Source organism: Genypterus blacodes, unplaced genomic scaffold, assembly GCF_046128005.1.
Source record: "Genypterus blacodes isolate CSIRO-AG114 ecotype Tasmania unplaced genomic scaffold, CSIRO-AGI_Gbla_v1 ptg000008l_1, whole genome shotgun sequence".
Taxonomy (NCBI): Eukaryota; Metazoa; Chordata; class Actinopteri; order Ophidiiformes; family Ophidiidae; genus Genypterus; species Genypterus blacodes.
The window spans coordinates 4208311-4223616 of record NW_027466822.1 but is presented as its reverse complement, the minus strand read 5'-3'; the positions used below and the strand labels follow the sequence as shown (position 1 = coordinate 4223616).

General features: G+C 47.2%; 9 non-coding genes and 6 pseudogenes across 9 annotated transcripts; all 15 read left to right on the top strand.

Annotated features, from left to right (window-relative positions):
- The first annotated feature begins 936 nt into the window (after nucleotides 1-936).
- LOC143006000 (5S ribosomal RNA) lies at nucleotides 937-1055 on the top strand. Its single transcript, XR_012964177.1, has one exon. It is a non-coding gene; the product is annotated as a 5S ribosomal RNA (ribosomal RNA).
- Nucleotides 1056-1300: 245 nt separating this feature from the next.
- LOC143006207 (5S ribosomal RNA) lies at nucleotides 1301-1419 on the top strand (annotated as a pseudogene).
- A 457-nt stretch (nucleotides 1420-1876) lies between these two features.
- On the top strand, nucleotides 1877-1995 carry LOC143006027 (5S ribosomal RNA). The gene has a single exon (XR_012964187.1). It is a non-coding gene; the product is annotated as a 5S ribosomal RNA (ribosomal RNA).
- Nucleotides 1996-2240: 245 nt separating this feature from the next.
- On the top strand, nucleotides 2241-2359 carry LOC143006067 (5S ribosomal RNA). Its single transcript, XR_012964198.1, has one exon. It is a non-coding gene; the product is annotated as a 5S ribosomal RNA (ribosomal RNA).
- A 245-nt stretch (nucleotides 2360-2604) lies between these two features.
- LOC143006053 (5S ribosomal RNA) lies at nucleotides 2605-2723 on the top strand. Its single transcript, XR_012964193.1, has one exon. It is a non-coding gene; the product is annotated as a 5S ribosomal RNA (ribosomal RNA).
- A 930-nt stretch (nucleotides 2724-3653) lies between these two features.
- Nucleotides 3654-3772, top strand: LOC143006201 (5S ribosomal RNA; annotated as a pseudogene).
- A 7338-nt stretch (nucleotides 3773-11110) lies between these two features.
- LOC143006250 (5S ribosomal RNA) lies at nucleotides 11111-11229 on the top strand (annotated as a pseudogene).
- Nucleotides 11230-11674: 445 nt separating this feature from the next.
- On the top strand, nucleotides 11675-11793 carry LOC143006106 (5S ribosomal RNA). Its single transcript, XR_012964205.1, has one exon. It is a non-coding gene; the product is annotated as a 5S ribosomal RNA (ribosomal RNA).
- Nucleotides 11794-12038: 245 nt separating this feature from the next.
- On the top strand, nucleotides 12039-12157 carry LOC143006183 (5S ribosomal RNA). Its single transcript, XR_012964225.1, has one exon. It is a non-coding gene; the product is annotated as a 5S ribosomal RNA (ribosomal RNA).
- Nucleotides 12158-12620: 463 nt separating this feature from the next.
- On the top strand, nucleotides 12621-12739 carry LOC143006220 (5S ribosomal RNA; annotated as a pseudogene).
- A 245-nt stretch (nucleotides 12740-12984) lies between these two features.
- Nucleotides 12985-13103, top strand: LOC143006114 (5S ribosomal RNA). Its single transcript, XR_012964206.1, has one exon. It is a non-coding gene; the product is annotated as a 5S ribosomal RNA (ribosomal RNA).
- A 463-nt stretch (nucleotides 13104-13566) lies between these two features.
- LOC143006225 (5S ribosomal RNA) lies at nucleotides 13567-13685 on the top strand (annotated as a pseudogene).
- A 245-nt stretch (nucleotides 13686-13930) lies between these two features.
- Nucleotides 13931-14049, top strand: LOC143006249 (5S ribosomal RNA; annotated as a pseudogene).
- A 239-nt stretch (nucleotides 14050-14288) lies between these two features.
- On the top strand, nucleotides 14289-14407 carry LOC143006036 (5S ribosomal RNA). Its single transcript, XR_012964189.1, has one exon. It is a non-coding gene; the product is annotated as a 5S ribosomal RNA (ribosomal RNA).
- A 245-nt stretch (nucleotides 14408-14652) lies between these two features.
- LOC143006059 (5S ribosomal RNA) lies at nucleotides 14653-14771 on the top strand. Its single transcript, XR_012964194.1, has one exon. It is a non-coding gene; the product is annotated as a 5S ribosomal RNA (ribosomal RNA).
- The last annotated feature ends 535 nt before the right edge of the window (nucleotides 14772-15306 follow it).

Here is a 15306-nt window from a genome sequence, read left to right as displayed (position 1 = left end):
AAAACGGCGGTGGTCACGCCGTTCGGACTGTTTGAGTTCCTGCGGATGCCGTTTGGACTTAAGAACGCTGCACAGTCTTTCCAGCGGTTGATGGATTCGGCGCTAAGACACATGCCGTTCATTTTCGTTTACCTAGACGATATTCTCGTTGCCAGCTCCTCGGAGGGAGAGCACCAAGTACACCTCCGGGATCTCTTCAAAAGGCTCGACCAGCACGGCTTGATTATCAACCCTGCGAAGTGCGTGTTCGGGTTGCCCTCCATCCAATTCCTCGGACATCTGGTGAGCAAAGAGGGGGCTGCCACCCTCCCGGCAAAGGTGGAGGCCGTGTCCGCCTTTCCAAGACCGCACACAGCTCGTGCACTCCGGGAGTTTCTGGGGATGGTGACCTTTTATCACCGGTTCATCCGCCGGGCCGCCCACACTATGCGCCCGCTATACGAGGCTCTTAAGGGTAAGTCCCCCGGTCAGGCCGTCGACTGGACGGCTGAGAGGGATGCCGCGTTCGATGCCACCAAAGCCGCCCTGAGCCAAGCCACCATGCTGGCCCACCCGTCGCACAAGGCCCCCATCGCTATCACCACGGACGCGTCTGATTATGCTGTGGGAGCGGTGCACGAGCAATGGGTCGACGGCGCCTGGCAGCCACTCGCCTTTTTCAGCCGCCAGTTGACCCCCAGGGAGCGCAAGTACAGTGCGTTTGACAGAGAGCTCCTCGGCCTCTGGTTGGCAGTCCGCCATTTCAGGTTCCTGCTGGAAGGTCGAGAGTTTACGGCATTCGTGGACCATAAGCCGCTCACGTTCTGCAAGTCCAAGGTGGCCGAGCCGTGGTCGGCCCGCCAGCAGCGTCAGCTCTCCTTCATATCGGAATACACCACGGACATCCGACACGTCGCCGGAAAGGACAACGTGGTGCTCTGTGTGGCTGCTCTCCTCGTTTACGGCCATACCACTCTGAACACGCCCGATCTCGTCTGATCTCGGAAGCTAAGCAGCGGCGGGCCAGGTTAGTACTTGGATGGGAGACCGCCTGGGAATACCCGGTGCCGTAAGCATTTTGGCCCTCTGAGCAGCAGGCCTCACCTGGTCCTCCTCCCTCATGTTTCACTCCCTCTGTCAACACGCAATTTCCCTCGGGAGAATAAAGTTGTATCGTATCTTATCTGAAATGTTAGTGTTTTTCTGATGAAGGCATCATGTAAATTGTGATATACATGAACTTGAGTGTAGTCATGTGTACACGGTGACTTGAACTTGGTCTGTCTCACCTATAAAGAGCCTCTGTGTGGCTGCTCTCCTATTTTACGGCCATACCACTCTGAACACGCCCGATCTCGTCTGATCTCAGAAGCTAAGCAGCGTTGGACCAGGTTTGTACTTGGATGGGAGACCGCTTGGGAATACCCGGTGCCGTTAGCATTTTGGCCCTCTGAGCAGCAGGCCTCACCGTGTCCTCCTCCCTCATGTTTCACTCCCTCTGTAAACACGCAATTTCCCTCGGGAGAATAAAGTTGTATCTTATCTTATCTTATATGAAAGCATACATTCAGAAAATGAGTATTGCACATGGGCATAATATGAGAAGATTGAATGCACATGAGAAGTGAAGTACACGAGCCACTGTGTGACGATGATGATGATGGAGATGATGATGATGATGAAAGTGAGCGTCAGAGATGTTAGTGGTCCCTCTTTATGTTCTATATGATGATTATCAGTTTCATTAGGTAAGACTTCATTATCCAGAAATGTGTGTTTCTGATGAAGGCATCATGTAAATTGTGATATACATGAACTTGAGTGTAGTCATGTGTACACGGTGACTTGAACTGGGTCCGTCTCACCTATGAAGAGCCTCTGTGTGGCTGCTCTCCTCGTTTACGGCCATACCACTCTGAACACGCCCGATCTCGTCTGATCTCGGAAGCTAAGCAGCATCGGGCCAGGTTAGTACTTGGATGGGAGACCGCCTGGGAATACCCGGTGCCGTAAGCATTTTGGCCCTCTGAGCAGCATGCCTCACCTGGTCTTCCTTCCTCATGTTTCACTCCCTCTGTCAACACGCAATTTCCCTCGGGAGAATAAAGTTGTATCTTATCTTATCTGAAATGTTAGTGTTCTTCAGATGAAGGCATCATGTAAATTGTGATATACATGAACTTGAGTGTAGTCATGCGTACACGGTGACTTGAACTTGGTCTGTCTCACCTATACAGAGCCTCTGTGTGGCTGCTCTCCTCGTTTACGGCCATACCACTCTGAGCACGCCTGATCTCGTCTGATCTCGGAAGCTAAGCAGCGTCGGGCCAGGTTAGTACTTGGATGGGAGACCGCCTAGGAATACCCGGTGCCGTAAGCATTTTGGCCCTCTGAGCAGCAGGCCTCACCTGGTCCTCCTCCCTCATGTTTCACTTCCTCTGTCAACACCCAATTTCCCTCGGGAGAATAAAGTTGTATCTTATCTTATCTGAAATGTTAGTGTTCTTCTGATGAAGGCATCATGTAAATTGTGATATACATGAACTTGAGTGTAGTCATGTGTACACGGTGACTTGAACTGGGTCTGTCTCACCTATAAAGAGCCTCTGTGTGGCTGCTCTCCTCGTTTACGGCCATACCACTCTGAATACGCCTGATCTCGTCTGATCTCGGAAGCTAAGCAGCGTTAGGCCAGGTTAGTACTTGGATGGGAGACCGCCTGGGAATACCCGGTGCCGTAAGCATTTTGGCCCTCTGAGCAGCAGGCCTCACCTGGTCCTCCTCCCTCATGTTTCACTCCCTCTGTCAACACGCAATTTCCCTCGGGAGAATAAAGTTGTATCGTCTCTTATCTTATATGAAAGCATACATTCAGAAAATGAGTATTGCACATGGTCATAATATGAGAAGATTGAATGCACATGAGAAGTGAAGTACACGAGCCTCTGTGTGACGATGATGATGATGAAAGTGAGCGTCAGAGATGTTAGTGGTCCCTCTTTATGTTCTATGTGATGATTATCAGTTCCATTGGGTTATACTTCATTATCCAGAAATGTGTGTTTCTGATGAAGGCATCATGTAACTTGTGATATACATGAACTTGAGTGTGTTCATGCGTACACTGCGTCTGATCTCGGAAGCTAAGCAGCGTAGGGCCAGTTTAGTACTTGGATGGGAGACCGCTTGCGAATACCCGGTGCCGTAAGCATTTTGTCCCTCTGAGCAGCAGGCCTCACCTGGTCCTCCTCCCTCATGTTTCACTCCCTCTGTCAACACCCAATGTCCCTCGGGAGAATAAAGTTGTATCTTATCTTATCTTATATGAAAGCATACATTCAGAAAATGAGTATTGCACATGGGCATAATATGAGAAGATTGAATGCACATGAGAAGTGAAGTACACGAGCCACTGTGTGACGATGATGATGATGATGATGATGAAGATGATGATGATGAAAGTGAGCGTCAGAGATGTTAGTGGTCCCTCTTTATGTTCTATGTGATGATCATCAGTTTCATTAGGTAAGACTTCATTATCCAGAAATGTGGGTTTCTGATGAAGGCATCATGTAAATTGTGATATACATGAACTTGAGTGTAGTCATGTGTACACGGTGACATGAACTGGGTCTGTCTCACCTATAAAGAGCCTCTGTGTGGCTGCTCTCCTCGTTTACGTCCATAACACTCTGAACACGCCCGATCTCGTCTGATCTCGGAAGCTAATCAGCGTCGGGCCAGGTAAGTACTTGGATGGGAGACCGCCTGGGAATACCCGGTGCCGTAAGCATTTTGGCCCTCTGAGCAGCAGGCCTCACCTGGTCCTCCTCCCTCATGTTTCACTCCCTCTGTCAACACGCAATTTCTCTCGGGAGAATAAAGTTGTATCTTATCTTTTCTGAAATGTTAGTGTTCTTCTGATGAAGGTGTTGCACACTTGAAGAAAGTAATACTCTCAACGGCGTGCTGGGAAAAGTTTTTCGTTTAATCCAAAGTTTCCTCAATACAGCTCACTTCACCATTTACATCTCCCGCCTTCCGTTCTCAGTGGCTACTTCTTCTCTCTCTCACCGTTATGCAACTGCATTATATCCCAGTACTACAGCGCCACTTCTGGCCAAAACATGCAACAACATCGTAACAAAAGAAAATAAAAGGCCACAACTTAATGGAAAAGGGACCAAAGAAAAGACTAAATGGGGGGTATGCCACACTCTCCCCTGCTTAACTAAATGTCGTCCCGACATTTCCCGTCTCAGTTCATCCTGTTTAAGACAATTTGATCACTTCCAGGTTAGAGTCCATTATTCAAGACACATATCTAATGACAGATTTCACATCACACTTATCTCCCCTTAATGTCATGTGTTAAACAGAGGAAGTCATTGTGCACTATGACAACTATCTATTTACTCTGCTGTGTTCACGGGCAGCTTGTCTTGACTGGAATAGGCGTGATCTTTGACCTGTAGCGAAATCACATAGAATCTCACACTTCATATATTCTAATAACTCTTTTCTTCATATCATTTCGTTATAAGAGTCTCTTTACAGTTAGTCTTTTCAACCATACTCCTGTAAATACAATATCTTACAACCACCATTTCCTCTTCAGTTATATTTGTGCGATTCTAAATGTGAGAACTGACTTTGTGTGGGCCTATATAAACTAAAAGTATTTTTTTTCTTTTAAACAACACATTAACATTTTCCATCCATCATATGACTTTGACATGAACTAACAAATTGTATTCATCTTAAAACTGGATGGCTTGAACTTACAACTTTAAAGTGCATCATATAATCTCATAACTTTAATTCAATTAACTGTGGGCTGCCCCAACCTATCATATGCGAGTGTTTTGGGTGCAGGTCTATTTCTGAAAGGATATCGTCTCGCAGGTGGTGAAGATGATGGATACTCTTCTCCCTCATTGCTTGCGGTCTCCAGCTCAGCCTCTTCTATATCCTCACTCAGGCCTGCTGTCACAGTCACTTCATTTTCCAGTCCAGTCCCGATCTGTTCTTCTTGCTCTCTGTCCGTGTCTGATGTCCACAGGGTCTGTTCTCCCATCACATCGTCTCCCTCAGGTGCTGGTGTTGCAGCCCGTGGCTGAAACTCTGTAGCCTCTGGTCTGAGGTTCCTTCTGGTTTGTGCTGCGGAGTCTCCTTGGGGCCATCTGGACATGCATCGCCAGTCATCCTCTTCAGAGTCAGATGAACACTCGGGTTCTGCATTCTGTTTTGTCGGTGTCTTTTTCTCTTTGTGTGGTCTCTCACCTCTTTTCTTTTCAGGCTTGTGTGACTCAACTGGCAGGAAGTCACAGGGGAGCAGCAGATTTCGATGAAGCACTCTGGTGCGGCCCTGGCCATCCTCTGGTTGTACTTCATAAACTGGACTTTCTGGGTGTTTTCTCTTGACCACTACATGGACTTTGTCTTCCCAGAATGACCTGAGTTTTCCGGGTCCACCTCTTTCAGTCAAGTTCCTAATGAGAACTCTGCAGCCAGGATACAGCTCTGCACCTTGAACCTTCCGGTCATACAGGTTTTTCCCCCTCTCTCCGCTTGCCTTCGCAGCCTTGGAGGCTAACTGGTACGCCTCCTCCATCCTCTGTTTCCATTTCTTGGCATAGTCATCATGAGATGCACTGCCATCACTGTGGGGGATACTGAACATGATGTCAATAGGCAATCTGGGGTTACGACCAAAGAGCAGGTAATATGGTGCGTATCCAGTGGACTCATTGCGCGTGCAATTGTAGGCGTGTATTACTTTGGCAAGAGAATTCTTCCAATCTGCTTTAGCTTGGTCATCTAGGTTACGCAACATGGCCAGCAGGGTGCGGTTGAAGCGTTCCACTTGACCGTTCCCCTGGGGGTGGTACGGGGTGGTGCGAGAACCTTGGATGCCAGAGTATTTTTGGAGCTCTGCAAACAACTTATTCTCAAATTCTCTACCCTGATCATGGTGTAATTTCGTGGGGAAGCCAATTTGAGGACAAAGTCACCGAACATCTTCTCAGCTGCAGTTCGAGCACTGTTGTTAGTACATGCATACGCCTGAGCGAATCGTGTAAAATGGTCCATGACCACCAGAATGTACTCATATCCTCCTTTACACTTCTCTAGGTGCATGAAGTCAATTGAGACCAGCTCAAAGGGGTATGTTGTCACAATACTGGTAAGTGGTGCTCTTACTGCTTTCTGTGGTCTTTTCCGTTTCACACAGCTACACACCTTGTTGATGTGATGCTCAACGTCTCTCTGCATATGAGGCCAAAAGAAACGCTCACGGATCAGATGGAGTGTCCGTTCAACGCCCAAGTGTCCCATCTCTTCATGCAGCTCTCTCAGGATGAGGGGACGGAACTTTGGAGGCACAACCAGTTGTGTGCGTGTTGCTGTCTGTCGCCGGAGAACATCCTCAGCATCAATCACCAACTTCGCTTTCTCCCTTGCAAACACTGCCAACTCACTGTGAGTGTCTTTCACCCTCGGCCACTGCTGTTGTGCGACCTGCTGTTTCACCTGCTTCAGCAGTAGATCCTTGTCTTGAGCGGCTCTCAGTGCTTGAGGGGCGATCTGCTTTGCTGCGTTCATCCGCGGCTCACTGCTCAGCTCTGCGATGGCTGTGGTGATGGCCACTCGACACAGCAACGGCTCTCTCTCCACCTGGTGAACTGACAACCCTTTGGAGACACTGGCCAAGATCTCAGACTGTATCTTTTGTGAACAGGTTAGCATATACTTCTCTATGTCAAGGGGCATTCTCGATAGCCCGTCTGCGTCAGAGTTAGACTTCCCTGGCCTGTACTTAATTGAAGTCTGCCAATTCAGCCACCCATCTCAGCAACGTGGCATTCAATTTAGCTGTTGTCAGCACATATGTCAGAGGGTTATTATCTGTATATACTACAAACGATGGAGTGTAATACAAATAATCCCTAAACCTCTCGCATATAGCCCATTTCATTGCTAAAAACTCTAGCTTACCAGAATGTAGATGGTAATTCTTCTCTGGAGCAGAGAGTGTGCGGGAGCCATACGCAATGACCTTTAACCTTCCCTCCTGTTTTTGATAGAGCACCGCTCCAAGTCCATCCTGGGACGCATCACAATGCATAATGAACGGTTCTTCAAAGTTTGGGTAGCCCAGCACAGGAGGACTGGAGAGGTAATCTATCAGCTGACTGAGAACTGTACTGTGTTCTTCTGTCCACCTGATACGTTGATGTGAGGGTACCTGGCTTTGCTTTGTCTTTCTCACCCCAGCCTTCTGCTTCTTTGTGCCTTTAGGGGTCTCACTGCCTGGTATCTCAGCGCACAGCAGTGCATAGAGAGGCTTAGCTATGCGAGAGAAGTTTGGGATATAGGCTCGGTAGTATGAGATGAATCCTAGCACTTTCCGCACCTCACCCACTGTCGCTGGCTTCCTCTGCTTCATCTCTTGCACTGGGGCTACTTCTGCAGGATCCATTGTGTAGCCTTCCTTCGATACGATCTTTCCCAGAAATCTGACCTGGTTCTTAAAGAGCTCACATTTCTTTGCAGTCAATTTCACCCGTGCTGTTGGTAGCGCTGAAGCACTTTTCTCACATCTTTCAGGTGATTATCAAATGTTTGGCTATGAACCAGATTATCGTCTAGATATGGCTCGCAAATTTCATCTCTGAGTCCAGATAGACACTCCTCCATGCTGCGCTGGAATTCGGAGGGTGCTGTAGACAAGCCAAAAGGGATTCGGATCCACTCATATAGGCCCCAGGGTGTTATAAAAGCTGTGAGTGGTCTACTACTTTCTTCCACGAACCCCTGATGGTAGGCCTTGCCTTGATCTAACACTGAAAACCATGCACTCCCATGTAAACTATCTAGCATATCTTGAATGCGGGGAATAGGGTGGCGATCTGGCAGAGACTTACGGTTGAGTTCTCTGTAGTCACAGCACAGACGGAGGTTCCCATCTTTTTTCCGCACACAGACAATGGGAGATGAGTAATGTGACCTAGATTTTTGGATCCAGTCCCTATTTAACAAGTCTTCTAAGTACTGTTTTACTTCTTTGTGAAGTGGCTTAGGCACAGACACATAGGTACGTCTTACCGGTGTTGTATCTGTGAGTCTGATTTTCAGTTGTAGGGAAGGGATGTATCCCACATCATCATCGTCTCTGGCGAACGCTCTGCATTCCTCCCTCAACATCTGCTTCACTTGTCGCTGCTGAGCAAGCGGGAGGTGAATCAGTGTGATTGGTGGGTCCCACCTTTCCTCGTCCACCGCTGTCCTTCCATCAGGCTCAGGCCTGATGGAAGGACAGAGTGGGCTCAGGGTGACATCATGACAGGTGTTATTGGTGATGGGCAGTGCTATGCGAGAATATTTCCCTTCGCTAAGAGTCATCATGCTCTCTGACATTCTCAGGCCATCTGGCCAGGGGGCATGTTCATCAGGCAGAAAAAGGGCTTCTTGACTGGACAGTAGAGGACCTGTTCTCACAGCACATTTTATAGTTCTCACCTGACCTGCTGGGATCACTTCCTTCTGCCTGCCCACTCTCACTAGGCCGTCACTGCACTCAGGGTCACTGTTTTGAATAATTTTCACTAACATTTCAGTCTTTTTACAGCTAAAAGAGAAAGCTGTGCTCACAGCCTGTGTTGTTACTTCATGTGGACCCTCCACACCATTCTTTAACAACAGTTCAATTACATTGTAACCAATGATTGGCTCTTCTGCTGCTCCTTTCTCACCTGTCACGAGCATGGGCACCTGAAGCGTGAACTCTGGAGCATGTGATGGGTCTAGGTGGAACGTGACCTCCACCCAGCCTAGGAAAGGGATGTCGGTCTGGTTGACAGCTTTCCCCACAAAAGGACCAGGGCCGAGGAGTTCTTCAGTGCTCCGTACCTTCACCTCTGGGATGCAGTTCTTCCTCCAGGTCTCATTGATAAGGCAGACTTGCGATCCAGTGTCCCATAAGGCTTGAGTCTTCACCCCATCTAGGTAGCAACTCACCATGCACTTCTTTCCAATAAGTCTCAGCAGCTGTGAATGGTGACGAGGGGAGATGTGGCTAATATAAGCAGAACCTGCCAATCTTCCACCTGGGGAACACCTTTCTGCTCGCAGTCTCTCTTCTAATTGTACAATGCTTTCTCTAAGAATAGTAGGGGTGTTGAGTGACCTGCTATGCTGTTCTTGAGTGTCAGGGGAGGTACAATCTACAGTCTGTCCTTTGATATTAGCTGAATCAGTGTTGCCTCTTGAGTTCCTTTGGCCTCTGCATCCTCTTGAGAGGTGTCCACTCAGGCCACATTTGAAGCAGTGGTCACACTGTTCCTCTTCACCCCGGTCTTGACATCCTCTGCATGCCCTCTTCCCTCTGTTTTGGAACTGGTGAGATGGTCGTGCTGAGTACTGAACATTCTTCCTCAGCTCAGCCACTTCCTCTCTCAGCTGTTTCACTGCATCCATCAGTTCAGTTTCTGAAGAGCTTTTTGGAGTTTTTATCTTCTGACTTTTAACACTGGCCTTGACTGAAGTGCTGTGTTCAGATGGTTGGTCATTGTCTGTTTCCCTGTCACTATACAGCTGGTAAGTAGTTGTTTCTGTTTTTAGCTCATTTATTCTGGCTGGCTTATTTGGGATACTTTTCTTCAATTTCTGCTGTGTCTCCCAATCAACAGCAGCAGCATCATTCATTTTCTCTATCAGTATCTCGTCAGTCACTCCTAGATCATCTAGGTGAGGTTTCAGCTGCATTTTAACATTATCACTCAGTAGTCCTGTACTGACTGACCTAAGAAACTTCTTCTGAATGAGGTCTGGGCTATACTGTACATCTGAGCTGGCATCTTCTGCAGCCGCCAGTAGCCTCTCTTTGAGTTCAACTGCACGAAAAAGAAAATTCTGAGGGGATTCTTTTGCATCTTGAGTTATGTTAATGAGTCTGTGGAACATATCTGTAGTGTTGTTTTCTTTGAAATGGGCTTTAAGAATCGTCTTCAACTGCACGAGTGTCAAATTATTTTTGGCTTCCAGCATATCACGTAAACTGAGCCCTGGTGTAGCAGCTTTTACTACGGCTTCAACAATTTCTACATCACTGTGGCCTTTACGTTTTTCAGAGTCTATTTGGTACATGAGGTTAGTGTATGATAACTTGTCTTTCTGCCCCAATTCACCTATCTGGCCATTAATCCGAAACTCGCTTCTGATAACCACTTCAGGGGCTCTGGAGAATGGGAGTTCTGGCGGGCTAGCCGTCCTGTTCATTTTTTCCCGAAGCCGACTCATTTCCTCCTCGAGCATTTTGGTCGACGTCTGGAATGTCAACTGCATTTCAGCATACTGTTTTTGTAGCTTTTGTAGCTCCTCTTCATTTTTATCATACCTCTCTGGTTTGGGCGCGTTTCTCTCAATCGCTTAGCTGTAGCTAACAACTCTTGCCCAAATGTCTCTGCTACATCTTGTTCCTCCACTTCAAAAGCATTCTCTACTGACTCATTAATTGCTCGGATCAACGTGTGTTTCTTCTCCTTGTCTGATGAAACCTTGCTCGGATACACACTTCTTTTAGCTGTTCCACGTTAAGCCGACACAGTAGCTCCGTTAGCTGATCCTGTAACTGCTCCAGCTCCATTTTGCGTGTTCCAACGTTCGTTCTTTTTTTTTTTCTTCAGACTTCTTTTTTGTATAACGTTGAGTCCCTGTTCGGGCGCCAATTTTGTTGCACACTTGAAGAAAGTAATACTCTCAACGGCGTGCTGGGAAAAGTTTTTCGTTTAATCCAAAGTTTCCACAATACAGCTCACTTCACCATTTACATCTCCCGCCTTCCGTTCTCAGTGGCTACTTCTTCTCTCTCTCACCGTTATGCAACTGCATTATATCCCAGTACTACAGCGCCACTTCTGGCCAAAACATGCAACAACATCGTAACAAAAGAAAATAAAAGGCCACAACTTTATGGAAAAGGGACCAAAGAAAAGACTAAATGGGGGGTATGTCACAAAGGCATCATGTAAATTGTGATATACATGAACTTGAGTGTAGTCATGTGTACACGGTGACTTGAACTGGGTCTGTCTCACCTATAAAGAGCCTCTGTGTGGCTCCTCTCCTCGTTTACGGCCATACCACTCTGAACACGCCCGACCTCTTCTGATCTCAGAAGCTAAGCAGCGTCGGGCCAGGTTAGTACTTGGATGGGAGACAGCCTGGGAATACCCGGTGCCGTTAGCATTTTGGCCCTCTGAGCAGCAGGCCTCACCTGGTCCTCCTTCCTCATGTTTCACTCCCTCTGTAAACACGCAATTTCCCTCGGGAGAATCAAGTTGTATCTTATCTTATCTTATATGAAAGCATACATTCAGAAAATGAGTATTGCACATGGTCATAATATGAGAAGATTGAATGCACATGAGAAGTGAAGAACACGAGCCACTGTGTGACAATGATGATGATGAGGATGAAAGTGAGCGTCAGAGATGTAAGTGGTCCCTCTGTATGTTCTATGTGATGATTATCAGTTTCATTAGGTAAGACTTCATTATCCAGAAATGTGTGTTTCTGATGAAGGCATCATGTAAATTGTGATATACATGAACTTGAGTGTAGTCATGTGTACACGGTGACTTGAACTGGGTCTGTCTCACCTATGAAGAGCCTCTTGGTGGCTGCTCTCCTCGTTTACGGCCATACCACTCTGAACACACCCGATCTCGTCTGATCTCGGAAGCTAAGCAGCGTCGGGCCAGGTGAGTACTTGGATGGGAGACTGCCTGGGAATACCCGGTGCAGTAAGCATTTTGGCCCTCTGAGCAGCAGGCCTCACCTGGTCCTCCTCCCTCATGTTTCTCTACCTCTGTGAACACGCAATTTCCCTCGGGAGAATGAAGTTGTATCTTATCTTATCTGAATTGTTAGTGTTCTTCTGATGAAGGCATCATGTAAATTGTGATATACATGAACTTGAGTGTAGTCATGCGTACATGGTGACTTGAACTGGGTCTGTCTCACCTATAAAGAGCCTCTGTGTGGCTGTTCTCCTCGTTTACGGCCATACCACTCTGAACACGCCTGATCTCGTCTGATCTCGGAAGCTAAGCAGCGTCGGGCCAGGTTAGTACTTGGATGGGAGACCGCCTGGGAATACCCGGTGCCGTAAGCATTTTGGCCCTCTGAGCAGCAGGCCTCACCTGGTCCTCCTCCCTCATGTTTCACTCCCTCTGTCAACACCCAATGTCCCTCGGGAGAATAAAGTTGTATCTTATCTTATCTTATATGAAAGCATACATTCAGAAAATGAGTATTGCACATGGGCATAATATGAGATGATTGAATGCACATGAGGAGTGAAGTACACGAGCCACTGTGTGACGATGATGATGATGATGATGATGATGATAATGATGATGAAAGTGAGCGTCAGAGATGTTAGTGGTCCCTCTTTATGTTCTATGTGATGATTATCAGTTTCATTAGGTAAGACTTCATTATCCAGAAATGTGTGTTTCTGATGAAGGCATCATGTAAATTGTGATATACATGAACTTGAGTGTAGTCATGTGTACACGGTGACTTGAAATGGGTCTGTCTCACCTATAAAGAGCCTCTGTGTGGCTGCTCTCCTCGTTTACGGCTATACCACTCTGAACACGCCCGATCTCGTCTGATCTCGGAAGCTAATCAGCGTCAGGCCAGGTTAGTACTTGGTTGGGAGACCACATGGGAATAGCCGGTGCCGTAAGCATTTTGGCCCTCTGAGCAGCAGGCCTCACCTGGTCCTCCTCCCTCATGTTTCACTCCCTCTGTCAACACGCAATTTCCCTCGGGAGAATAAAGTTGTATCTTATCTTATCTGAAATGTTAGTGTTCTTCTGATGAAGGCATCATGTAAATTGTGATATACATGAACTTGAGTGTAGTCATGCGTACACGGTGACTTGAACTGGGTCTGTCTCACCTATAAAGAGCCTCTGTGTGGCTGTTCTCCTCGTTTACGGCCATACCACTCTGAACACGCCCGGTCTCGTCTGATCTCGGAAGCTAATCAGCGTCGGGCCAGGTTAGTACTTGGATGGGAGACTGCCTGGGAATACCCGGTGCCGTAAGCATTTTGGCCCTCTGAGCAGCAGGCCTCAGCTGGTCCTCCTCCCTCATGTTTCACTCCCTCTGTCAACAACCAATGTCCCTCGGGAGAATAAAGTGGTATCTTATCTTATCTTATATGAAAGCATACATTCAGAAAATGAGTATTGCACATGGGCATAATATGAGATGATTGAATGCACATGGGGAGTGAAGTACAGGAGCCACTGTGTGACGATGATGATGATGATGATGATGATGATGATGAGGATAAAAGTGAGCGTCAGAGATGTAAGTGGTCCCTCTGTATGTTCTATGTGATGATTATCAGTTTCATTAGGTAAGACTTTATTATCCAGAAATGTGTGTTTCTGATGAAGGCATCATGTAAATTTTGATATACATGAACTTGAGTGTAGTCATGTGTACACGGTGACTTGAACTGGGTCTGTCTCACCTATAAAGAGCCTCTGTGTGGCTGCTCTCCTCGTTTACGGCTAAACCACTCTGAACACGCCCGATCTCGTCTGATCTCGGAAGCTAATCAGCGTCGGGCCAGGTTAGTACTTGGTTGGGAGACCAAATGGGAATAGCCGGTGCCGTAAGCATTTTGGCCCTCTGAGCAGCAGGCCTCACCTGGTCCTCCTCCCTCATGTTTCACTCCCTCTGTCAACACGCAATTTCCCTCGGGAGAATAAAGTTGTATCTTATCTTATCTGAAATGTTAGTGTTCTTCTGATGAAGGCATCATGTAAATTGTGATATACATGAACTTGAGTGTAGTCATGCGTACACGGTGACTTGAACTGGGTCTGTCTCACCTATAAAGAGCCTCTGTGTGGCTGCTCTCCTCGTTTACGGACATACCACTCTGAACACGCCCGATCTCGTCTGATCTCGGAAGCTAATCAGCGTCGGGCCAGGTTAGTACTTGGATGGGAGACAGCCTGGGAATACCCGGTGCAGTAAGCATTTTGGCCCTCTGAGCCGCAGGCCTCACCTGGTCCTCCTCGTTTCACTCCCTCTGTGAACACGCAATTTCCCTCGGGAGAATAAAGTTGTATCTTATCTTATCAGAAATGTTAGTGTTCTTCTGATGAAGGCATCATGTAAATTGTGATATACATGAACTTGAGTGTAGTCATGTGTACACGGTGACTTGAACTGGGTCTGTCTTTCCTATAAAGAGCCTCTGTGTGGCTGTTCTCCTCGTTTACGGCCATACCACTCTGAACACGCCCGATCTCATCTGATCTCGGAAGCTAATCAGCGTCGGGCCAGGTTAGTACTTGGATGGGAGACCGCCTGGGAATACCCGGAGCCGTAAGCATTTTGGCCCTCTGAGCAGCAGGCCTCACCTGGTCCTCCTCCCTCATGTTTCACTCCCTCTGTGAACACGCAATTTCCCTCGGGAGAATAAAGTTGTATCTTATCTTATCTGAAATGTTAGTGTTTTTCTGATGAAGGCATCATGTAAATTGGGATATACATGAACTTGAGTGTAGTCATGCGTACACGGTGACTTGAACTGGGTCTGTCTCACCTATAAAGAGCCTCTGTGTGGCTGCTCTCCTCGTTTACGGCCATACCACTCTGAACACGCCCGATCTCTTCTGATCTCGGAAGCTAATCAGCGTCGGGCCAGGTTAGTACTTAGATGGGAGACCACTTGGGAATACCCGGTGCCGTAAGCATTTTGGCCCTGTGAGCAGCAGGCCTCACCTGGTCCTCCTCCCTCATGTTACACTCCCTCTGTCAACACGCAATTTCCCTCGGGAGAATAAAGTTGTATGTTATCTTATCTTATATGAAAGCATACATTCAGAAAATGAGTATTGCACATGGGCATAATATGAGAAGATTGAATGCACATGAGAAGTGAAGTACACGAGCCACTGTGTGACGATGATGATGATGATGATGATGATGATGATGAAAGTGCGCAGCATCCAGGCAGAAATGCCATCAATGTGTGTAAATTTGGGGCAAATCGGGGAATATTGAAAATTTTCTAAAAATGTTGACCCGGGTCATCAATTTTTGAAACTGGAGAAAACTTGAAAAGCCCATATCTGTGACAAGGAAGGAGATAGAGAGCTAAAATTTCAGACGCAGCATCCAGGCAGAAATGCCATCAATGTGTGTAAATTTGGGGCAAATTGGGGAATATTGAAAATTTTCTAAAAATGTTGACCCGCGGGTCATTTATTTTTGAAACTGGAGAAAACT